Source organism: Macaca nemestrina, chromosome 11, assembly GCF_043159975.1.
Source record: "Macaca nemestrina isolate mMacNem1 chromosome 11, mMacNem.hap1, whole genome shotgun sequence".
Classification (NCBI taxonomy): domain Eukaryota; kingdom Metazoa; phylum Chordata; class Mammalia; order Primates; family Cercopithecidae; genus Macaca; species Macaca nemestrina.
In genome coordinates, this window is record NC_092135.1 from 11,311,597 (window position 1) to 11,337,368 (window position 25,772).

A 25,772-nucleotide genomic window follows, 5' to 3' on the forward strand; every position below is an offset into this window, starting at 1 on the left:
GAAAACAATAAAATAGAACTATTCATACATGCAACATAGACAAATCTAAAAATAATTATGAGAGAAACAAATTAGACCAAAAAAAGAGTATATACTGTACGATTCGATTTGTTTAAAATTCTACAAAACGCAAACAAAGTTATGGTGATAGCAGATCGGCAGTTCCCTGGGGATGAGAGTCCAGTGGGGGAGGTGTGGGAGAAGGGATTACATCAAGGCACAAAAAAGAAAACCTTTCAGGAGTAATAGATATGTTCATTATTTTTATTGTGGTGGTGGTTTCACGGATGTATACACATGTCAAAATGATGGCGGCGGCAGTAGGAGCAGCCACTGCCATCACGCCAGCTGCAGTGGGGAGGTCAGAGCAGTGGCAGCAGGAGCAGCTGTGGGAACAGCAGTGGCGGCAGTGGGTCCCTTGTGTCCTGTGTCCCTGAGGCAGCCACTGTGCCACCCCCACCCTTGCATGGCCAGGTAGGACCCATTTCCAGGCCCGAAGCCTCGGCAATCTTGCTCCCCACTGCATTCCAGGGGACCGCAGGCACTACAAAGGTGGTGTAGTCAGGACTCACAAGGCCGGCCTCAAGTGTAGGGTTCATTTGTGCAGGGTTTGCCTGGCTGCAGTGCCACCTGCACCTTGCCCCAACGCCTCTCCCCACCCCCGAGTCACTGCGATGGGGCTGGGCAAGTCACCCACCAGTGAGGAAGCAGTGGTGTCGGGCACAAAGAGGTGGGGACAGAGGGCCCCAAGGCAGAACTGGGCCCAGGGCAGTGCCTTGCTCCACAGAGCTGGTGGAAGCTAAGAGCAGGCCAAAGCCCCACCCTCCCAGGCATGGATGTTGCTGCGAAATTTTGGGGGACCTAGGAAGGCCCCCCTTTGCCCTCACAGGCTCACAGATGTCTGCTCCCACTGCCTGGCCTCTCCCTGTTATCAATGTCAGCTCTGATTGTGGAGCAAAGTTGAGGCCAAGCCCGGTGCTGTCACAACCCAGTCAGGTATGCATATACTAGAAGCAGTACTGACATGTCAGCCCCCTGCTACCTTGGCCCCCTCTGGACTTTGGGTGCCAACGGGCACAAGACAAAGGCCAAGGAGGGGGGTGAGGGTCACTTAGCACTGGCCTGCAGGCGCCCCTTGGCACAAACTGCCTGGGCACCATGAACGGCGGCAGGAATCAGGCTCCTGGGTGGAAGAGGCCAGCCAGGTCCCCGGTAAAGCCCTACCTTCAAGTCACAGAGAGCCTGAAGCCTGGGGGCTAGACTGCTGGTCTCATGGACCAGAGTGGGAACTTGTGGTGCCTTTTCCAGTCCGCCCATGGCCACCCATGGACCAGTCAGCAAGCACTTCCCTCTGAGGCCCATAAATCCCCAGATTCAGCCAGACTCCAGGAGATGATGGGACAACCAACTGCAGAGAGGAGGTGCCCACTTCAGGGTCTCCTCTCTGCTCAGAGCTGAGGAGACGACGGGACAACCAGCAGCCAAGAGGAACTACCCTCCCTGCTGAGAGCTGAAGAAACAATGGGATAGCCAGCTGCAGAGTAGAGCTACCCACTCTGTTGAGAGCTGAACACTCATCTGGACACTCTGACCACAGAGAGGAGCTGCCCTGCGCAGGTCTCCTCTGAGCTGTTCTGTCGCTCAATAAAGCTTCTCTTTGTCTTGCTCACTCTCCACTTGTCTGCATACCTCATTCTTCCTGGACACAGGACAAGAACTCAGGATCCATTGAATGGCAGGCTTAAAACAGCTGTAACACAAATGGGGCTGAAACACACCTCTTGCTCGCCACGTTGTGGGCGACAAGAAGGACAGAAGAGAGAAGGAGAGAAAAGCTGCACCCCTTCAGGGAGCCCAGACCTAGGAACTCCCCAAGCCAGGGCTGTGACACCCTCTTTAAGGCTCTGTGATTCCTGGCAACTCCAAGCTTCCAGGCACCACACTGCATTCCCCAGTGTCAGCCGTGGAGGCTGCTTATGGTATGCTTGATCCAGCTATAGCCTTGCACGGAGCCAGCACCCATGCCGACACCTGGAGTTGCACACCCTGCCACAGCCAGAGTGCCTGGCTGTGCACAGTGGCCAGACCCCAGCTCCACACACACCTGGCTGCTCCACGTCTGGCTCACCCTTGGCAGGTGTGGGATCCAGGCTGGTAGTGGGAACCAAGTGCAACCTGCCATGCCAAATGGATGGAACAAGCCCAGCAGGCCAGAACAAAACTCAGGCAAAGGCGCCACTGGCCACAGAGGTTTCCAGTTGGCTAAGCAACACCGCAAGGATCCTATAACAAAAACATCAAGTACTACACTCTAAACATGTGTCACTTATTATATGCTACTTTACCTCAATAAAGCTGTTTAAAAAAATCTGGCCAGACGCGATGGCTCAAACCTAGAATCCCAGCACTTTGAGAGGCTGAGGTGGGCAGATAGCTTGAGTCCAGGAGTTTAAGACCAGCCTGGACAACATGGCAAAACCCCATCTCTACAAAAACAAAAAACAAAAATTAGCTAGGCATGGTGGCACGCACCTGTAATCCCAGCTGAGACAGGAGGATCACTTGAACCCAGGAGTTTAAGGCTGCTGTGAGCTATGATTAAGCCACTGCACTCCAGCCTGGGTGAAGAGTGAGACTATCACCAAACAACAACAACAACAACAACAACAAACCCTAAAAATGAAACAAATAAACAAACTATATGGCCAAACCACCTAAGAAGCAAAATATACATGGAGTTTTGACATTTGTGGTGGGAAGTCAGGGACCCCAAACGGAGGGACCTGCTGAAGCCGTGGCAGAAGAACATAAATTGTGAAGATTTCATGGACATTTATTAGTTCCCCAACTTAATACTTTTATGCCCATCTTTACTGCAATCTCTAAACATAAATTGTGAAGATTTCATGGACATTTATCACTTTCCCAATCAATACTCATAATTTCCTATGCCTGTCTTTAATCTCTTAATCTCGTCATCTTCGTAAGTGAGGATGTATGTCACCTCAGGACCCTGTGATGATTGCGTTAACTGCACAAATTGTTTGTAAAGCATGTGTGTTTGAACAATATGAAATCTGGGCACCTTGAAAAAGAACAGGATAACAGCGATGTTCAGGGGACAAGGGAGATAACCATTAGGTCTGACTGCCTGGGAGCCAGGCAGGACAGAGTCATGTTTCCCTTACTGCCAAAAACGGGTAAGAGAAGTATCGCTGAATTCTTTCCCCAGTAAAGAATATTAATAATTGACAGCCCTGGGAAAAGAACGCATTCCCAGGGGGAGGCCTCTAAAATGGCCACTCTGGGAGTGTCTGCCTTATGCAGTTGTAGACAGGGATGAAACACGCCCTGGTCTCCTACAGCGCCCCCAGGTTTGCTTGGATTAGGAAATTCCAGCCTGGTGAATTCTACTCAGACCACTTCTCTGCTCTTGAACCCTGTTTCCTGTTAAGATGTTTATCAATGACAATGCATGCACAGTAGGACATGAAACTTCTTCAGTAATTCTAGTTTTGCCCTGGCCTTGTGACCTTGCCCTGCCCATTTGCCTTGTGATATTTTATTGCCTTTGAAGCATGTGATCTCTGTGACCCACACACTATTCGTACACTCCCTCCCCTTTGAAAATCGCTAATAAAAATTTGCTGGTTTTGTGGCTCAGGGAGCATCACGGAACCTGCCGACACGTCCCCTGGACACCCAGCTTAAAAATTTCTCTCTTTTGTACTCTTTCCCTTTATTTCTCAGACTGGCTGACACTTAGGGAAAATAGAAAAGAACCTACATTGAAATACTGGGGGCTGGTTCCGACGATATCTGGCACCCAGCATGGCTTTTTCTTTTTTCCTAAGTGCATGGGGGAACCCGATTCCCTTTGGTAGGTGCAGAGAAATGTCATTGGTTCAGTCCACAGAAATGCTTGTTCGACTCCCTGACAACTGGTGAGTAGTCTGTGTATAGTCCAGATTAACTATGGGTCACACAGAGTCTAAAAATTATACTTATCTCTTCTATATTAAACTCCGGTTAAAACAGAACAGGGTTCGAGTGCCCATGGAAAATATGGTCACTCTATTCAGGGCAGTGGAAAAATACCACCCTTGGTCTCCTGAAAAAGGAACCTTAGATATAGACCTGTTAAAACAGGGAAGGGTCCGAGTAACCATGAAAAATATGGTCACTCTATTCAGGGCGGTAGAAAAATACTGTCCTTGGTTTCCTGAAAAAGGAACCTTAGATGCACAACTATAAGATCGTGTTGGTACAACATTCCAGGAACTGGTCTCGACAGGGAATTATGTTCCTGTCACTGTTTGGGGTGACTGGGCCTTGGTATGTGCCGTCCTAATACCTCCTCAACCTTCCTCTCCCGCATGGCCTTCATTATCTGATCAGCCTCTCCCTTCATCTACTCCTCTCCCACCTAACGATTCTGAGAATTCAATGTCTAACTCCGGTGACTTTGGATTACCGGCACCCCCTGATGATCTTATTTCTTTTCACAAAGAGCTGGTACTTGTAGCTTCTGCGCCCCAACTCAGACAGCCTGGGACCATATATATGCTAATTCTTCTCTCTTCAAACCTCCGGAGTCACCTAATTGCTCCGGGACCAAACTACAATTTACCTATAATTCTTCAGGCCCTCCCCTGTCCACTGTAGCCCCTCACCCTCCTGTCATTTCAGTTCCTCAACCAGTCTGCGTTGATATGCGCCACTCAATCTTATGTTTTTAAAAGAATTTAAGGATGCTTGTACTCAGTTGGCCTACTTCTCCTTATGTTAAAATGGTATTACAAACTTTTTGTACTGAGGTCATTTTGCTGCCTTTAGACTGGAACCTTTTGGCAAAAGCTGTTCTAACCCCATCTCAGCATTTACAATTTCATACCTGGTGGTCAGAGGAGGCCCGTTTGCAGGCTCAGCTAAATCGGACTAATGGCATTCTAGTTACTCAGGCTCAGCTCACAGGCTCTGATAGTTTCTCTGATACTTATGCTCAATTAAACTTTGATGCTCTTACCACAAAACAAGTAACAAAGGTGTGTATGAGAGCCTGGGATAAATTATGCGCCCCAGGCCAAGATCCTGTTTCTTTTACTATGGTTAAGCAAGGTCACGCTGAATAATACCCTGATTTTTTAGCTAAATTACAAGATGCTGTTGAAAAATCTGTCTCTGATGAGTGCACTCAAGGTATTCTTCGTATGTTAGCTTTTGAAAATGCGAACCATGAGTGTAAAATAAAATTGCCATGCGTTCCATCCAACAACAAAATTTACCTGATCACGAGGTGTTGCCTGCATATATTAAAGCTTGTGAAGGTATTGGATCAGACACCCACAAAGCTGTTCTGTGGGTATGGGCCACGAAGGACACCAATCAAACTGGCCCCACAAATTCTTTTCTTGGAGCCTGCTATAATTGCGGTCAACTTGGTCATACCTGGAAAAACTGCACTATTAAAAACCTAAAAGCAGCCAAGCCAGCTCAACAAACATGGCCAAATGCTGCTGCTACTGTTTGCCCACATTGTCACAAAGGTAAATATTGGGCAAGTAATTGTCATTCTAAGTATGATATAGATGGAAACCCCCTGCCACAGAACCAGGGAAACGGAAGTGGGGCCAGTCCCAGGCCCCAATATCAAATGGGACGCTTCGGACTCAGACCAATGTTGCATTTCCGCTTCAGGCGGAAACAGCCCCCAGCACGAATAAATTTACCTAGAGCCAACCCAGGTAGGTCCCAGCCTCTCCTTCTGTCTCAGTACAATGCTTGTCCACCTCCGCGGTAGGTGGTGGGGCAGTCGATCTCTGTAGGACCATTCCTCTAAATTTACTACCTAACTCTGCCTTTAATTGTCCCCATGGGGTTCACTGGCCCTTTACCTCAAGGTTCGGTAGGCCTGGTGCTAGGCAGGGTACCCACCTCTGCTAAAGGGATCACCATTCATACTGGTCTCATTAATTCTGATTCTATTGATGAAATTAAACTAATCGTGTCTGCCAAGGTTCTTGTTTCTATTCCGGCCCGTGAGTCAATTGCTCAATTATTTTTACTACCTAATATCGTTTTAAACAAAGGAGATAAGACACATGGCCCTGGGATGAGCTCTGGCAGTGAAAAGGTCGCTTATTGGATTAATGTAATTTATAAACAATGGCCCATCTGCATCATACACATTCAAGGAAAAAAGTTTGAAGGCCTAGTAGATACTAGGGCTGAAATTAATATTCCACATAACTCTTATAATGCTCCCAGTCAGCATATTATGGAAAACATGGGGTTTGTTCGTTCCTGGACTCGGTCTCGGTCCAAAACATGAAGGGATTACTAAACCCCTCCCAATTACTGTAAAAGCAGACAGACCTGGTTTAGGTTATCCTTTTTAATAGCGGCCACTGCCACGCCTCCTGATCCTATCCCTTTACAATGGAAATCTGACGTACCTGTTTGGATAGAGCAGTGGTCGCTTTCTAAAGAAAAACTGGAGGCTTTGACTCAATTGGTTTCTGAACAGTTACAACTCGGTAATGTGGAACCTTCTCTATCCCCCTGGAATTCTCCTGTGTTTCTAGTAAAAAAGAAATCAGGCAAGTGGCGGATCGTAACCGATTTAAGGGTCATTTACGCTGTAATTAAACCTATGGGGGCCATCCAATCCGGCATGCCTGCCCCTGCTTTAATACCTAAGAATTGGCCTCTCATAGTTATTGATCTTAAAGATTGTTTTTTTCATATTGCTTTACATAAACTGGATTGTGAAAAATTTGCTTTTACTGTACCATCTATCAGTAATCAGGAGCCTGCAGCTCGTTATCAATGGAAACTTCCTCAGGGAATGCTGAATAGCCCTACAATCTACCAGCTTTATGTTGGACAAGTGCTGTCACCAGTTCGAGCCCAATTTCCCCAGGCCTATATTCTTCATTATACGGATGATATTTTAATTGCTGCCCCCACTGATAAAGAATTGACTGTTACCAAAGTTTGAGCTGCCATGTTACAGAGGCTGGATTACACATCGCTCAGGATAAAATTCAACACACCACTCCTGTTCAGCATTTAGGAATGGTGGTCAATAAACAACGTATTCAACCTCAAAAAGTTCAAATTAGGAGAGATTCTTTGAAAACTTTAAATGACTTCCAAAAACTCTTGGGTAACATTAATTATTTAAGACCTACTTTAGGCATTCCGACCTATGTGCTGTCTAACTTGTTTTCTACACTGCGGGGAGATTCCAATCTCTGCATTCCCAGGACTTTGTCCCCTGAGGCTTCACTAGAATGGGAATTCATAGAGGAAAGAATCCAGACTGCCCAGTTATCTAGAGTACAGCCGTCTCAGCCTTTTCAGTTTCTAGTTTTCGCTTCATTGCACTCCCCTTCTGGGCTAATAGTTCAACATAATGATTTAGTGGAGTGGTGTTTTCTTCCTCATTCTGTGTCAAAAACTTTGTCTGTTTATCTGGACCAACTGGCCATCTTAATTGGACAAGTTCGGTGTAGAATACTTAAAATTTCCGGATTTGATCTGAATTTAATTGTAGTTCCTTTAAATCAGCTCGAGGTTCAAGCAGACTTTCAACATTCTGCTTGAACCTCTTATTCAAGCACAGCATTCTGCTTGAATACTGTGGCAAATTCACTTGGCTGGTTTTATTGGCGTTACTGACAATCATTATCCAAAAAACAAATTGTTTGATTTTATAAAAATGATGTCTTGGGTGGTCCCTCGATTAACCAAAGATCAGTCCATTCCTGAGGCCATTACAGTGTTCACTGATGGCTCCAGTAATGGAAATGCTGGTTATGTAGGTCCTACAGACAGGCTTATTTCTACCCCTTATACCTTTGCTCAAAAGGCAGAGTTAATTCCTGTAATTATTGCCTTATAGGAATTCCCCAAACCTTTAAATATTGTCTCTGATTCTACTTAACATGGGAAAGAGGATATGCTTGTGTTTCACCAGATCATCAAACGAAAACCACAAGGAAAAGACGTCCGTGTCAGACTGCCCTCAGACGTGGTGAGATCTGCGCCAACTCCTCAGAAGCTGGCACACCAAATCAAAATGAGTCTAATTCAATCCTCCCTGATGGCAACGGAGACCCATCTAACTAATACCAATTCTCCTAATTACCTTTTTCTCCTTTCAAACCTAAAAATCTCACCATTTCTATTAGCCTGAAAATAACATCCCTCTGTTCTTCTCTTCCTCCATCAGCACTGAATCTCGCTTACAATAGGTTTTAATGATTCTCCTCTTTATACTTTCTGTCTCACCAGTTTCCTCTCAAACTGATTTACCTGCTACACAAAATTATTCTTATTGGGCTTATGTGCCTTTTCCTCCACTTACTTGACCTCTCACCCAGATGGATGCTCCTGCAGAAATCTACACTAACGACAGTGTGTGGATGCCTGGAGCTACAGATGACCGTTGCCCCGCTCAACCAGGAGAAGAAGGCACTGCATTTAATGTTACCATGGGTTATAAATACCTTCCTCTGTGCATCGGACACGCACCTGGTTGTATCCATCTAGAAACCCAAGTCTGGGCTGCTTATCTTCCGGAGAGATCAGCTACAGAGAAACTGGGACATTTGGTCTCCGGTCTCTCCCTTTCTCCTTTACAAGAAATGAAAGGGGGAGTAATGGGAGATACCCCATACTTTCAATATAAACCTGCAGGAAAACCATGTCCTAAAAATTTTGAAGGCCCATCTAAAACCTTAATTTGTTAAGACTGTGTTAACACACATGCAGTAATATTAAAAAATGACTCATATGGTTTAGTAATAGACTGGGCACTAAAGGGCTATTTAAAAAACAATTGCTCCTCTGGTGGAAGGGAAAGCCTGGAGGCTATTTATTTTATTTCTCATCGGGAAAACGAGAATAATCATTCTACTTTGCAGAGGAGGTTCGTTCTTTCTCTTAAAATGGGAAGATAAAGGCATTACCCCGAGGCCTTGTAAGATAATCCCCATTCCGAGCCCACAACACCCAGAACTTTGAAAACTGGCTATTGCCATGTCTGGACTGCGAGCACGGGAAGGGGAAACTATTCTGTCTATTGTCCCCGCTACCGTCCTCCTCTCTCAGTATCAACGTAGATTCAGACATTCCAATTTGCTTAACTCCAACCTGACTGTTCCCATACAGGTTGTGTTAAGCCTCCTTACATGCTGTTAGTGGGAAATATCAAAATTTGGATGAACAATCAAACTGTTCAATGCATTGTCATTTATATACTTGTATTAACTCCCATTTTGACACCAAGTAAAGTGTAATGTTAGTTCGAGCTCGAGAAGGAATCGGGATTCCGGTAACTTTGCCCAGACTTTGGGAATTCTCCCCCTCAATACATTTAATTAATGAGTGTTACAGCAAATTCTAAAAAAATCTAAGAGATTTGTTTTCACTTTAATCGCCGTGATCATGGGCCTAATTACAGTCACTGCAATGGCCACCACTACCAGAATGGTGTTACATCAATCTATTCAATGGTGTTACATCAATCTATTCAAATGGTGTTACATCAATCTATTCAAACGGCTCATTCTGTTAACGACTGGCAAGCCAATTCCACCCAGATGGGGAATTCTCAACAAGGTATTGATCAAAAATTGGCTAATCAAATTAATGATTTTAGACAGTTTGTTATTTAGCTTGGAGATTGGGTAGTGAGTCTCGAACATAGCATGCAAATGCAGTGCGACTGGAATACTTGTGATTTCTGTATCACCCCGTATTCCTACAATGAGAGTGATCATTGATGGGAAATGGTCAAAGGACACCTTCTGGGTAGGGAAGATAATTTACCATTGGACATAACTAAATTAAAGAAACAAATTTTTGAAGCCTCTCAAGCTCATTTATCCATTGTGCCTGGAGCTGAGGCGTTATATCAGGTGGCAGAAAATCTTTCTGGACTAACCCCTACAACTTGGATTAAGTCTACTGGGGGCTCCACTGTGGTAAATTTTGGAATTATGTTTCTCTGTATAATCGGCTTATCTTTAGTGTGCCGGACAAGTCAAAGGATCCTGCGTCAAAATCGAGTGAACAAACAAGCCTTCATCGCCATGGCACATTTATATAAAAAGAAAGGGAAAGATGTTGCAGGAAGTCAGGGACCCGGAACAGAGGGATCTGCTGAAGCCGTGGCAGAAGAACATAAATTGTGAAGATTTCATGGACATTTATTAGTTCCCCAACTTAATACTTTTATGCCCATCTTTACTGCAATCTCTAAACATAAATTGTGAAGATTTCATGGACATTTATCACTTTCCCAATCAATACTCATAATTTCCTATGCCTGTCTTTAATCTCTTAATCTCGTCATCTTCGTAAGTGAGGATGTATGTCACCTCAGGACCCTGTGATGATTGCGTTAACTGCACAAATTGTTTGTAAAGCATGTGTGTTTGAACAATATGAAATCTGGGCACCTTGAAAAAGAACAGGATAATAGCGATGTTCAGGGGACAAGGGAGATAACCATTAGGTCTGACTGCCTGGGAGCCAGGCAGGACAGAGTCATGTTTCCCTTACTGCCAAAAACGGGTAAGAGAAGTATCGCTGAATTCTTTCCCCAGTAAAGAATATTAATAATTGACAGCCCTGGGAAAAGAACGCATTCCCAGGGGGAGGCCTCTAAAATGGCCACTCTGGGAGTGTCTGCCTTATGCAGTTGTAGACAGGGATGAAACACGCCCTGGTCTCCTACAGTGCCCCCAGGTTTACTTGGATTAGGAAATTCCAGCCTGGTGAATTCTACTCAGACCACTTCTCTGCTCTTGAACCCTGTTCCTGTTAAGATGTTTATCAATGACAATGCGTGCACAGTAGTACATGAAACTTCATCAGCAATTCTAGTTTTGCCCTGGCCTTGTGACCTTGCCCTGCCCATCTGCCTTGTGATATTTTATTACCTTTGAAACATGTGATCTCTGTGACTCATACACTATTCGTATACTCCCTCCCCTTTAAAATCGCTAATAAAAACTTGTTGGTTTTGCAGCTCAGAGGGCATCACGGAACGTGACGACATGATGTCTCCCCTGGACACCCAGCTTAAAAATTTCTCTCTTTTGTACTCTTTCCCTTTATTTCTCAGACCAGCTGACACTTAGGGAAAATAGAAAAGAACCTACGTTGAAAGACTGGGGGCTGGTTCCCCCACTAGACATTCTGGTTCACAATCTCCTGTTTAACATCAAGATTAGTTTAATTTGGCAAAATCCATACTTTGGCAATTCTCCATTATGTTAATAAAATGTAGCTTATTTCTTTCAGTGATGGTAAATATTAATGCAAATTAAAAATTTTAATATTGGCTTTTAACCTCAGATGTTGTGACAGTTCAGCTATGCATTGTTCTATAGATTATAGCCATAAAACCTGTTAATAAGGAAAGAACCGTGATAACTAGTTGTGTATTTATTTATTCTAGGTAGCCTCTCTCTGCCTCACTTGCTTCACTGAAATGGACAAAGAATAATAGCACCCACCTCAAAAGGCTATTGTTGGTATGAGGAAATACAGGTACTGCACTAAGCTAAAACACAAAATGACTAATCTTTAAGTGATCAATTTACCCTAAAGAATAATTTATGTAAGTGGTTCTATACATTCAAGCTCAAATATAAAAGAAACCGCTTTATAATGTTTTCACTTTAAAAATCCTGACAGTTTAAAAATGACATCTCAATTTCCATAATCATTAAATCAAACCTTCTACCACTGTCAACAGAAGAGCACAACAGCAGATTTGAACAGAGAGAAGAATAAGTCAACTTGAAAATAAGTTAACTGAGAATATCCAGTCTCAAGAACAGAAAGAATAGCCTGAAAAAAAAAAAAAAAACCCCAACCATGAACAGATGAACAGAGCCTGAGACCTCAAAGACACTAACAAGCATACCAACACAGTCACAATAAAAGTCTGAGATAGTAGACAGAGAAGGGGGCTGACAGAATACTTGAAAAAAAATAATGGCACATACCTCCTCAAATTTGACTTAGAAAAATTAATCTACACATCCAAGAAGCTTAATGACCTCAAATTAGGATAAACTCAAAGAAATTTATACCTAGACATATCATAGTCAAGCGGTCAAAAGTCAAAGAGAAAGAAAATCTCCAGAGCGAAAAGAAAGAAGTAACTCATCACTTACAACTGATCCTCAATTACAGTACAAGGCAGTATCTAGTCCGGAAACATGAAGGTTACAAGGTAGTAGGATGATACATTCAAAGTATTAATAGAAAATGGCTATCAAAAAGAATACCATATGTAGCAAAACAAAGCTTTAGAAAATGAGGAATAATTTCAAATATTCCCAGAGAAACAAAACCTAAAAGAATTTGTCACTAGCAATCTGCCCTAGAATACAAAGTACCACTTAAGAGTAATTAGATACGCTGGGCACAGTGGCTCATGCCTGTAATCCAAGCACTTTGGGAGGCCAAGGTGGGTGGATCACAAGGTCAAGAGATGGAGACCATCTTGGCCAACCAACATGGTGAAATCCCGTCTCTACTAAAAATACAAAAAGTAGCTGGGCATAGTGGCACACACCTGTAGTCCCAGCTACTCGGGAGGCCAAGGCAGGAGAATCGCTTGAACCCGGGAGGCAGAAGTTGCAATGAGCCAAGATAACGCCACTGCACTCCAACCCAGGCGACAGAGTGAGACTCCATCTCAAAAAAAAAAAAAGAGTAATTAGATAGCTAAATGTAAACAACGGTAGAAATGTATTTTGTGTTTGTAACTCTTTTTTCATCCTGATTTAAAATATAACTGCACAAAGCAATACTATGTTGATGGGCTTACAATGTATAAAGATGCAATTTGTATGACAATAATACAAAGGAAGGGGAAAGGGGGATGAGCCATATAGGAGTAAATTTCTGAATACTACTGAATTAAGTTGCAGTTCCCCCAACGAGATGGTTATAAGTAAATACCCAGGGCAATCACAAAGAAAAAATTTTCTCAAAAACATATAGTAAAATAAACAATAGAAATAAAATGACTAATTTAAAAATATCAACATGCAACAACATCTGATGTAGATGAACAGAGAAACAAAAGAGACCAAAGACACAGAAAATATTTGCAAAATGGTGCTAGCTTGTCAGTAATTTCATTAAGTGTAAATGGACTAAACACTCAAATCAAAAGGCAGAGATGAGCAGAATGGATTTTCAAAAATCTGCTCCAACTATATGCTCTCTACAAAAGCCATATTTCAGATTCTAAAACATAAACAATATAAAAATATATATAAATATATACCACAAAAAAGTAACAACAGAGCTACCATACCTATACTAATACTAATTTCAGTCAAAATGAGATATTTATCCAAAAGTGCTACTAGATAAGTTTTATTCTTACTGTATAAGAACAAAAGGGTAGACAATTATAAACATATATGCAGCTGAAAACAATGTCCCCAAATATATCTAGCAAGAACTGACAGAATTGAAGGGAGAAATAGACAATTTGACAATAGTAGGAGACTTCAATACTTCATTCTCAATAATGAATAAAATATGCAAAAAAATAAGGAAACAGAACATTTGAACACATTATAAACCAACTAGATCTAACAGACATTTATAGAACACTATGATCAACAAAAAAACATATAGAATCCATTCAAGTGCACATGGTACATTTTCCAAAGTAGAACATATATTAGGGCCATAAAAAATCATCAGTAAATTTAAAAGGACTGAAATCATGCAAAGTATGTCATTCAATCACAATGGAATAAAATTAGAAACGAGTAACAGGTGGCTAGCTGCAGTGGCTCACACCTGTAATCCCAGCACTTTGAGAGGCCAAGGCGGGTGGATCACTTGAGGTCAGGAGTTCGAGACCAGCCTGGCCAACATAAGGAAACCCAGTCTCTACTAAAAATACAAAAAAAAAATTAGCTGGGCATGGTGGTATGCACCTGTAACCCCAGCTACTCAGGAGGCTGAGGCAGGAGAATCACTTGAACCTGGGAGGCAGAGGTTGCAGTGAGCCGAGATCACACCACTGCACTCCAGCCTGGGTGACAGAGTGAGATTCTGTCTCAAAAAATAGTAAGAAAGAAATTATCAATTATTAACAGGAAATTGGGGAAATTTACAAAAAAAGTGAAAATTAACGCATTCATAAGTAATCAACGGTCAAAGTAAAACACGAGAAATCAGAAAATACTCTGAGATGGATAAACGAAAACAAAATAACAACACATCAAAATAGATGCGATGTAGAAATAAACCCCTGCATACACAACTCTTAGAATAAAACACAGGAATAGAGCTTCATGGCACTGGATTTGGCAATAATTTCTTTAAATGACACCAACAGCATAGGCAACAGAAAAAAAAACAGAAAAATTGGACTTCATCAAAATTAAAACCATCTGTGTGTCAAAGGACACCATGAAGAAAGTGATTTTGCCGGGTGCGGTGGCTCACGCCTGTAATCCCAGCACTTTGGGAGGCTGAGGCAGGCGGATCACGAGGTCAGGAGATCAAGACCATCCTGGCTAACACAGTGAAACCCCATCTCTACTAAAAATACAAAAAAAAATTACCCGGGCGTGGTGGCGGGCGCCTGTAGCCCCAGCTACTCTGGAGGCTGAGGCGGGAGAATGGCGTGAACCCAGGAGGCGGAGCTTGCAGTGAGCCCAGATCGCGCCACTGCACTCCAGCATGGGGGTCAGAGCGAGACTCCCGTCTCAAAAAAAAAAAAAAGTGATTTTAAAAAACACAATATAGAAGAAAATATTTGCCAATCATATATCAGATGAAACTAATGTCTGGAATATATAAATAACTCCTATAACTCAACCAAAAACCAAACAATCCAATTTAAAAAGGACAAAGAACTTCAATAGGCATTTCTCCAAAGAAGATATACAAGTGGCCAATATACACATGAAAAGATGCTCAGTATCACTAATTATTAGGGAAATGCATATTAAAACTACAATGAGATACCCACCTCACACTTACTTGGATGGTTACTACTTAAAAAAAAATAAAAAAGAAAAGAAAAATAACACTTGTTGGCAAGGATAAGGAGAAACTGAAACTGGAAGGACACTGTTGGTGGGAGTATAAATGGTGCACCCACTGTGGGAAACAGCAGAGTCATCGTTCCTCAAAAAATGAAAAATAGAATTATCCTATGATCCAGCAATTTCACTTCTGGGTATATACCCAAAGAAACTGAAAGCTGGGTCCCAAAGAGATATTTGTACACACAGGTTCACAACAGCATTATTCACAATAAACAAAAGATGAAAACAAACCAAGTGTTCACTGAGGAGATAAGCAAAATATGGTATATCCATTCAATGAAATGTTATTCAGCCTTTAAATAGGTAGGCAATTCTTACACATGCTACAATGCAGATGAACCTTGAGACATTATGCTAAGTCAAACATGCCAGGCAACAAAATGACAAATATTGTGTATAATTCCATTATATGAGGAAACTGGTACATTCAAAATCACAGATGAAAAGTAGAATGGGGAATGGAGAGCTGTTTATTGGGTACAGAATTTCATACTTTAAAGATGAAAAGCATTCTGAAGATGGATGGTGGTGATGGCTCCACAGGATGTGAATGTACCTACTACTATTGAACTGTGTACACTTAAAAATGGTTAAGGTGGTAAATTTTAGTAAATTTTATGCTATTCATATTTTACCTAGATTAAAAACAATTTTTTAAAACATAACGTTTTTATTGGCGATCATTAAAAAGTCAGGAAGAAACAGGTGCTGGAGAGGATGTGGAGAAATAGGAATGCTTTTACACTGTTGGTGGGACTGTAAACTAGTTCAACCATTGTGGAAGACAGTGTGGCGATTCCTCAAGGATCCAGAACTAGAAATACCATTTGACCCAGTCATCCCATTACTGGGTATATACCCAAAGGATTATAAATCATGCTGCTATAAAGACACATGCACACGTATATTTACTGCGGCACTATTCACAATAGCAAAGACTTGGAACCAACCCAAATGTCCATCAATGACAGACTGGATTCAGAAAATGTGGCACATATACACCATGGAATACTATGCAGCCATAAAAAAGGATGAGTTCATGACCCTTGTAGGGACATGGATGCAGCTGGAAACCATCATTCTCAGCAAACATAAGAACAGAAAACCAAACACTGCGTGTTCTCACTCATAGGTGGGAATTGAACAATGAGAACACTTGGACACAGAAAGGTGAACATCACACACCAGGGCCTGTTGTGGGGTTGGGGGAGGGGAGAGGGATAGCATTAGCAGATATACCTAATGTAAACGACAAGTTAATGGGGTGCAGCACACCAACATGGCACATGTATACATATGTAACAAACCTGCAAGTTGTGCACATGTACCCTAGAACTCAAAGTATAAAAAAAAATAAAAAATAAAAAAACAACATTTTAGGAAGTGATCTAAGTTTCTATAATCAACAAATGTTTAAAGGTGTGCCAGGCAGTTAATTAGTGAAAATACTGTATTTTTGAATTTTGTGAAATTTGTGGTATTAGCATTTCTTAATTTGTGATCTCTCTTATTCTAAATAAATACACTCAATTGGATTTCTTTCTCCATCACCTTTTTAAAAATACATGCCATTTTTAAACTTCAGTGCCTAAAATGTCCAATACTAGTCTTTAATACCAGCAATTTCTTCTACTTACTACACATACTGGGTTTTAAAACTAGAATTGGAAGAGCTGGGCGTGGTGGCTCACGCCTGTAATCCCAGCACTTTGGCAGGCTGAGGCGGGTGGATCACCTGAGGTCAGAAGTTCGAGACCAGCCTGACCAACACGGAGAAATCCCATCTCTACTAAAAATACAAATACTAGCCAGGCGTGGTAGCATATGCCTGTAATCCCAGCTACTAATCCCAGCTACTCGGGAGGGTGAGGCAGGACAATCGCTTGAACCCAGGAGGCGGAGGTTGTGGTGAGCCAAGATTGTGCCACTGCACTCCAGCCTGGGCAACAAGAGCGAGACTTCGTCTCAAAAAATAATAAATAAATAAATAAAACTAGAAGTGGAAAACACATACACCAACTTAGGGACTCATACCTGATGCTTTCAACCAATTTTTATATATAGTGTGTAAAGAGAGATTAACTTTATTTCTATAGATGAAGAAATAGAACTACATAGGTTCCACAATCCCCTCACTGTCACACTGCTAGAAAGTGTAAGACCTAATGAGCCAGACACCTGAGGCTGCAATCATTCTACCATACCTTAAAGATTCATTTATTTATTTAATAAAATATATATTAAGCATGCATTCTGTTCCAGGCACTACACTAAGTACTGAGAACTTACTAGAGCTAATGTATTAGCTAAGGCAGTAGAAAATATTAGAAAAACAAGTTGGAATCTTTGAAGTATTACATACATAAAGTGTTAGACAATACTACTTCTAATAGCAGTATCACTATTTGTAGTAATCATAATGTATAGATCTTGAATAATAAGAATACTAAACATTAAAGTGTCAAATAAAAGGAGCTTTACCTTTGTATTTCTCTTAGCACCTAGTACTGAGCTCTGTACTCCGCAGTATTCAAAAAGTATGTATTATATAGAAACATTAGTATCACTTCGGCCTCTGTTTCTCTCAATGTCCTTCCCCATCTGGGTTTCTAGAACACTAGCAGCCAGGTTTATTGCCCAGGCAGGACACTGGTAATCCCTTTGAGGAAACTAGCCAGCAGCCCAGGAGAAGACTTATAAATGCTAAAACGTATACGCCAAAAACAGAACCACCATGCACACACATGCACACGTATGCACCCACATACCCATTCACGAGTTTCCTATCAGCCTTTTGTTATCTCTCCCACCATTGTCCCATACTATGTTGGCTGTATAAAGGTATAATAAGGTGTCTTCCAAATGTATAGTAGTTAAATTAGAACCATAGTACAGTAAGGACCTCACCTAAAGCCATGTAGGACCAGGTCAGTGGGGCCTCTCAGGTTGTATCTGTGGGGAAGGGCCAGTGTCTTCCATTTTTAATCTATCACAGACTATGGCAGATTGTATTTTAACAAAAATGACAGCTACAATTTTCTACAATTTTGCCACTACACCAAGAGGTGGAGTCTATGTCCCTTCCACCATTAATGTGGGTAGACCTTTGTATCCGCCTCAGTGAGTAAGAGGACAGCAGAAATGACACAGTGACTTCTGAGGCTTGGTCACAAAAGGAGATACAATTTTTACTGGGTTTGTCGGGGGATACTTATCCCTGGAATCCAGCCACCCATCTCCAAGGAAGCCCAGGCCACATGTGGAAAGGAACTGAGATCCTCACCCCTCAGCACTGGCAGAATCTCTGCTCACAGCCAGCACCAATTTGCCAGATATGTGAGTGGAGCCACTGCAGTTGAGCCACTACAGCTGACTGCATTGAAAAGAGAAAAGTCTTCCTTGCCAAGTCCTGCCCAAATTACAGACTCATGAACAAAATTAATTACTGTTATTGTTTTAAATCATTACGTTTTGGGATGGTTACACAGCAGTAGGTAACTAGAACATAGACCAATACAGTATGTTTGCAAATACATTAAAAATGACTAGAAAATAAAATTTTTTAAGACACAAAAAATACAAGTCATAATTTTTTATTATTAAGCAGAAGGTGAAGTCTCTCTCAACTGTTATAAAATACTAATACTAAATACTCACTCTCATTTACCGTACTTATTTCCTCATAGGCCAGGGACCGGTACCCAGTCCATCGACGATCCGTTGAGTAGCACTGTCCTAGGCTATATGAAAGCAGGAGAAGTGTAATTTGACTGGAGTGGCATTAAAACCACCAAATAGTAAGGAAAGAAAGGTGTTCAACTAAGCAAGCATTTTTAAAATTTTGCAATCCATTACATTAAATCAACTCTGCTTGAGAGTAAAGGTATCCTGATTAAATACCATGAAGACGAATGGATCAGTCTATCCACATGGGAGAGCTTATACTGCAGAATCCTACACCTATCTCTCCCTTACTTGGATTTCATACATACCATGAAAACTCCTGATTGTTCTCTCCCTCTGTCTCTCTCTCATACACACCAAGGAAGTTCCGATTGCTCACACAAATGCACTCACTCTCTCTCACACACGCAGACCAACACACAAAGCAAACACGGCAAAAATTTTAGCAGCTCTCGATTCTCAGTGGTAAGTATGTAAGTGTTCATTATATGCATCATTATTTTAATTTTTCTGTGTTTGAAAGTTTTCATAATAAAGCTGAGAAAATTAAACAAAAATTTCATGAAACAGGAATGGATATACTATTTACACTAATAAATCTATGGAAATGGAACCCAAAATAATATACAATATATAACAGTATATTTAACAATGCTACTATACCATTAATGTGACCTGAAACCAGTATACTACCAATGAGTAAAGCATTTATATACCACCTCCTAGTCATTCAGCTCTTAAGGATAACTTATTGGCCTTCCTCTCACTTAAGTGTGAATCAGAATCACTTGAGTTTTTGAAAAATACAGATTTTTGGGACCCAATTCCAGATTCTGAAAAAATAACACTTCAGTAAGTCCCACAAGTGATATTAATGTGGTTGGTTCATATCAACACCTTTGAGAAACACGAATGTAGAGCAGAGGTTCTCAAACAGGGCCAAGTTTGTCCTCCAGGGAACACTTGGCAATGTATGGAGACATTTTTTGGTTCTCACCATGGAAGGCTAAAGTGCTACTGGCTCCAGTGCGGAGATGCCAGGGATGCCGTTAGACATCATGGATCGGACAGGACAACCATACAAATAATTATCTGGTCCAAAATGTCAGCAGTGCTAAAGTTGAGAAACTCTAATACACTGTTATCAAACAGCATTTAAGAGGAAGTTCAGAGGTGTTTCTTTTCCTCAATATCATAAAATGAGTAGAAGAAAAATGGAAAGGATGAGGAACCCAGATTGACACAACTAGAAACTTTGACTTATGCTGCTTTTAATGCCAGACACTCCTCCCTTCAAGAGTTAGAAGACTGACCAGGCATGGTGGCTCACGCCTGTAATCTCAGCACTTTGGGAGGCTGAGGTGGGCAGACTGCTTGAGCTCAGTTCAAGACCACCCTCAGCAATATAGCAAAACCCCATCTTTACAAAAAAAAAAAAGATTAGCTGGGCGGCCAGGCGCGGTGACTCATGCCTGCAATCCCAGCACTTTGGGAGGCTGAGGCGGGCGGAATACAAGGTCAGGAAACCAAGACCATCCTGGCTAACACGATGAAACCCTGTCTCTACTAAAAAATACAAAAAATTAGCCGGGCGTGGTGGCAGGCGCCTGTAGTCCCAGCTACTCGGGAGGCTGAGGCAGGAGAATGGCATGAACCCAGGAGGCGGAGCTTGCAGTGAGCCGAGATCGCGCCACTGCACTCCAGCCTGGGCGACAGAGCAAGACTCTGTCTCAAAAAAAAAAAAAAAAATTAGCTAGGCATGGTGGTGTGTACCTGTAGTCCCAGCTACTTGGTGGGAGGCTGAGGCAGGATGACTGCTTGAGCCCAGGAGACTCTGTATCAAAAAAAATAGGGAGTCTACATCACCTCTCTTGATCCTGGGGAAAGAGGGATAGGGGAAGAAGCTTGAGACTTGTAACTGCTTTGACCAACAGAGTAGAGTAGATGTGATGCTATATGACTTCTAAGACTACATCAGAAAAGGCCTTTAGCTTCTATCTAGCTCCCTTGGAACACTGACTCTCAGGATGCTCCCCTTCAGAACCTAGCTTCTAACATGCTGTTAAGAAGCCCAAACCATATGGAGAAACCATACATAAGTGCTCTGCTCAACAGTCCCAGCTGAGCCCATCCTTCAGTCATTAGACATATGAATAAGCAATCTGGGAAGTGGATCCTCCAGCCCCAAGTGTTCCAACCCCCAGCTACTGCCAATGAGCAAGCAGACATTTTGGAACAGAAATCCTATACTCTGTTTGAATTCTTCAATCACAGATCCTGTAAATAACAAAATGGTGACTGACTTATGCTACTAAATGTTGGCATGGTTATGCAGCAACAATAACTTAAACATCTCACATTCTGTCACTTATTCTTAAAACAATGACAGTTCCTTATGTTAATCCCCTAAGGATTAAGTGGCTTGCCTATGGTTACACAGGCAAAAGTAATAGGGTAGTACTTGAATCCAGATCTGTCTAATCTCAAAGATTTCCACCATATCATAATGATTTCTACTTCTTCATGCTGAAATTATTTTGATTGTTATTTTCAAAGTCAACCACAGAAGCATCTAAACTAATTGAAGGTATCATGGAAAAAGACACACTACTATTTGTAAGGTTTGCTAATCTTCAATCTGATCCACTGCACTCAATATATTATTTCCTCAATCTCCACCTCAACACTTGCCCCAGAAAATTAAGGGGAAAAGAAGTCACAATCACATATACTGAGACCTTTGTTACAGTAAGGGCTCACAAATGAGAGAATAACTCTGCTCATGTATGTTGGTGACATTAACAGAAAAGGATTACAGCTGGACAGAGAATCAATAGTTTTGTTGTTGTTTTACTTAGCATACGCTAGTTTTTCTAACCTTTCCCAATAGCTTCCTATGTTCCTAAATCAATGTATAAATGGAAAAATGTCCTTACTGCAAAAATGAATGAATACAAATGAGTGAAAACTGAACTCAAATGAATGAATGCAAATGAGTGCAAAGCAGCAAAAACAGGGCACCCATTCAGGCAAACATTAAGCTCTCAAAATACAAATATTTCGATGTTACTATGCTGCACTCATCTGGAATTTAGCAAAAAAAAGAAAAAAAAAAAAGTGTTTTCAACCAGGCGTGGTGGCTCACACCTGTAATACCAAGGCAGGAGGATCACTTGAACCCAGGAGTTGAAGACCAGCCTGGGGAACATAGGGAGATCCTGTCTCTGCACATTTTTTTTTTTTAATTAGCTGGGAGTAGTGGTACCTGCCTGTGGTCTCAGCTACTCAGTATGCTGAGGTGAGAGGATAGCTGGAGCCTGGGGGGTTGAGGCTGTAGTAAGCCATCATCATACCACTGATCTCCAGCCTGGGTGACAGAGTGAGGTTGCCTCAAAAAAAAAAAGTGGGGAGGCGGGGGGTTTCATAGCCTAACACAGGGGTCTTTCTTTTCTATTACAAATGTCACAATTACAATATCTAGTAAGCCACTGATTCACTCTAAATCTGTTACTATCTATTTATTACCTTGGGGCAGTCACTTCATTTTTCTGAATCTCAACTTCCTCATCTGTAAAATGATAGAACTTTTTGTGATCTATAATCTGTACTGTCCTATACAGGAACCATGCCACATAGGATGACTAAGCATTGGAAATGTGACTCATATAACTTAAGAATTTGTTTTTTCTTTTTTTTTTTTTTAGACGGAGTCTCACTCTGTTGCCCAGGCTGGAGTGCAGTGGCATGACCTTGGCTCGTTGCAACCTCCGCCTCCCGGGTTCAAGCGATGCTCCTGCCTCAGCCTCCTGAGTAGCTGGGATTACAGGCGCCCACCTCCACACGCGGCAATTTTTTTTGTATTTTTAGTAGAGACGGGGTTTCACCATGTTGGCCAGGCTGGTTTTGAACTCTTGACGTCAAGTGATCCGTCCGCCTCAGTCTCCCAAAGTGCTAGGATTACAGGCGTGAGCCATCGTGCCCAGCCAAGAATTTTTTTTAATTTAATTTAAATGGCTACATTTGGTTAGTGGTTATCCCATTGGACACTGTGGGACTATAGGAACACTAAATATCCTTCTAATTCTAAAATTCAATCATTTCCAATTTCCAACATTTAAAAAAATTTCTTTTCTCCCTAAAATTGAGTAAATAAATGAACCTAATAATATATAACACAATCACGCAGAAAAAAAATGATTCCAGTAATTTTTAAATATAATAGTATCAAAATTGACAAACGTTTTCAGTTAGGAGCCAGGCAGAAAATATTTTAGGCTTTACAGGCCGTAAGATCCCTGGTATAACTACTTAATTCTACCTCTGTAGCATGAAAGCAGCCATAAACAATATGTAAATGCATGAGAATGGCTGTATTCTAAATTCAGATACTGAAGTCTGAATTTCACGTAATTTTCATGGGTCATGAAATATTTTTTATTTTTTTTAAAGAACTTAAAAACTTAAAAAGCATTCTTAGTTCACAGGCCATACAGAAAAGGTGGTGGTCAGATTTGACCCACAGGCCACAGTTTGCTAACCACAGCAGAATACACTGAAGATAAATCAAAAGAAATATAAAAAACTCCGAACTTTATAAAGTTTGTTGTTGACAGTGTCTTGACGCAACATTCTGAAACTATATTGTGTGTATTACAGGATTGAACAAATGAATAAATATTGATATTGTTGAGAACCAGGAGTCTGGCTACAGGAGACAAGAGGTCATATATGGCATCAGAGATGGTTGCAGTACTGGATGAGAATTAGAGGTACTGGTTAATCTCATGTTTAAAAAATTATCCATTAGAACCTAGAAGTCAAAATACTTCAATAACACTGAATATACTTAATCCACTATATACTATTCCCCAGTAAAAGAAATTAGGACTCTGGAGAAAAAAGGCTGATTTCAGAGCTGGATCAAGGAAAATACAAGGTGAGGCTAAATGTCTTGTACCGGTAAGTAAGTAAGTAAGCCCTCAAAATCTAAATGAGGACTAGTCAAAGAACAAGAGAAGCAGTTTAAAGAAACTGCTACCAGGAAATATGGAACAACTTAAGTTCCAAAATAAATAATAATAATAGATTATAATACTCTGAATAAAAATCTGTAAATACAACCTGATGCTAATGTTTTTAAGTGAGGGAGAGGAATAACTTTTTTAAATAATAATATCGAATGATAAATATAGAAGGAATAACAGAAATAGAAAAATGCCATTTTATAATTACTATAACTGATTAAGGTAAGACTTAACAAATGCTAAAATCATTGGGTGAGAGTTAGTGGGTAACAAGATACATACTCCAAAAGTATCACCCCATAGATTACTTATTAATTACAAAGGGGAAACGATATCTTTACAATGGAGAAATCTGTCATATCCCACCTTAACCAAATAATCAAATTTAACCAAAACTGTTATCACAGACACCCTCATGTCATATACTGAGAACATAACACCTTATGTAGTATTCTTGCCAAAAATGTTTAACTTGAATCTAGTGATGAAATAAATAAAATTAAAACAATGAGACAAATCCAAATTGAGGAACATTCTAAAAAACCATTTGCCTGGATTCTTCGAAAATGTGAGGAGTAGATGTAAAAGGATGGCGGAGCATTGTAGATTTAAAAAGATAAAGCAACCTACTGCAATGTGTAGTTCTTGATCCAATCATGAATTTGGCAGGGGTAGGGTAGAAAGTATAAAGGACTTGCTTGAACAATTGGAGAAATTTGGAATACAGACTGCATTTTAGATAACAGTATTGTGTCAATGCTAAATTTCCAGAGTGTGATCATGTTACACAGAAGAACATGTTTATTACCAAAAGATGTATGATTACATGCTGAAACATTTGGGTAAAGTGTTATGATCATGGTATCTGCAATCCTCAAATAGTTCAGAAATTTTCAAAGTACATATACAAAGAGAGAGCAAGAAAGCAAAGTATCAATTAATGAATCTATGCAAGAGTATATAGACGTTCAATATACCATTCTTACTACTTTTCCATAGGCATGACATTATTCAAAATAAAAAGTTGTGAGGAAAGAGTGAAAAAATAATTATTTCAGTCAGGGGTGGTGGCTCATGCCTGTAATCCCAGCACTTTATAAGGCCAGGGAGGGCAGAGCTCGAGTCCAGGAATTTAAAACCAGCCTGGGCAACATGGTGAAGTCTCGTCTCTACAAAAAATACAAAAAATTAGCCAGGAGTGGTGGTGAGTGTCTGTGGTCCCAACTACCCAGGAGGTTGAGGTGGGAGGATCACTTGAGCCTGGGAAATCAAGACTGCAGCAAGCCAAGATCACACCACTGCACTCCCACTGGGCCATAAAGAGAGACCTTGTCTCAAAAATAAAAAAGAAAAAAATCATTTCAAATTCTGCTTTTATACTTAACAAATGCATACACAATAAAACCAGTTATAAAAAATCACCAAGCAATTAGCCACCTAAAAAGTTTTCTTCATAGCTTTTTTTTTTTTTTTTGAGATGGAGTCTCATTCTGTTGCCCAGGCTGGAGTGCAGTGGCGTGATCTCGGCTCACTGCAAGCTCCGCCTCCCAGGTTCACGACATTCTCCTGCCTCAGCCTCCCGAGCAGCTGGAACTATAGGTGCCTGCAACCACGCCTGGCTAATTTTTTGTATTTTCAGTAGAGACGGGGTTTCACTGTGTTAGCCAGGATGGTCTCGATCTCCTGACCTCGTGATCTGCCCGCCTCGGCCTCCCAAAGTGCTGGGATACAGGCGTGAGCCACAGAGCACAGCCGATAATTCTTTGTACTTATTTGAAATGGAATATTCCCAACTGGACCACCTGCTTTACTACAAACTTAGTTTATTACACAATGTTTTGTACGTAACTATAAATTCAAATGCTCGTAGTGTAAGATAACGGACTAACTTAGCTTATTGTTATAATACTGTATACAAAGAAGGTTCCCTCAAGCTTTGTGAACTGAACTTGGC

The 25,772-nt window shown here is 41.2% G+C and overlaps 1 protein-coding gene across 6 annotated transcripts in view; it reads right to left on the minus strand.

The window, feature by feature from the left end:
- Nucleotides 1-25,772, minus strand: part of LOC105492475 (protein tyrosine phosphatase non-receptor type 4) — a 238,258-nt gene that overhangs the window by 192,654 nt on the left and 19,832 nt on the right. Inside the window, exon 1 of one of the 6 annotated variants that reach the window (XM_011759656.3) lies at nucleotides 18,768-19,391. The exons of the other annotated variants lie outside the window; for them this stretch is intronic. The gene's annotated coding sequence lies outside the window, so the exon portion shown is untranslated. Of the gene's footprint in view, nucleotides 1-18,767; nucleotides 19,392-25,772 lie in introns of those variants that run through there. 6 annotated transcript variants of the gene reach the window in all.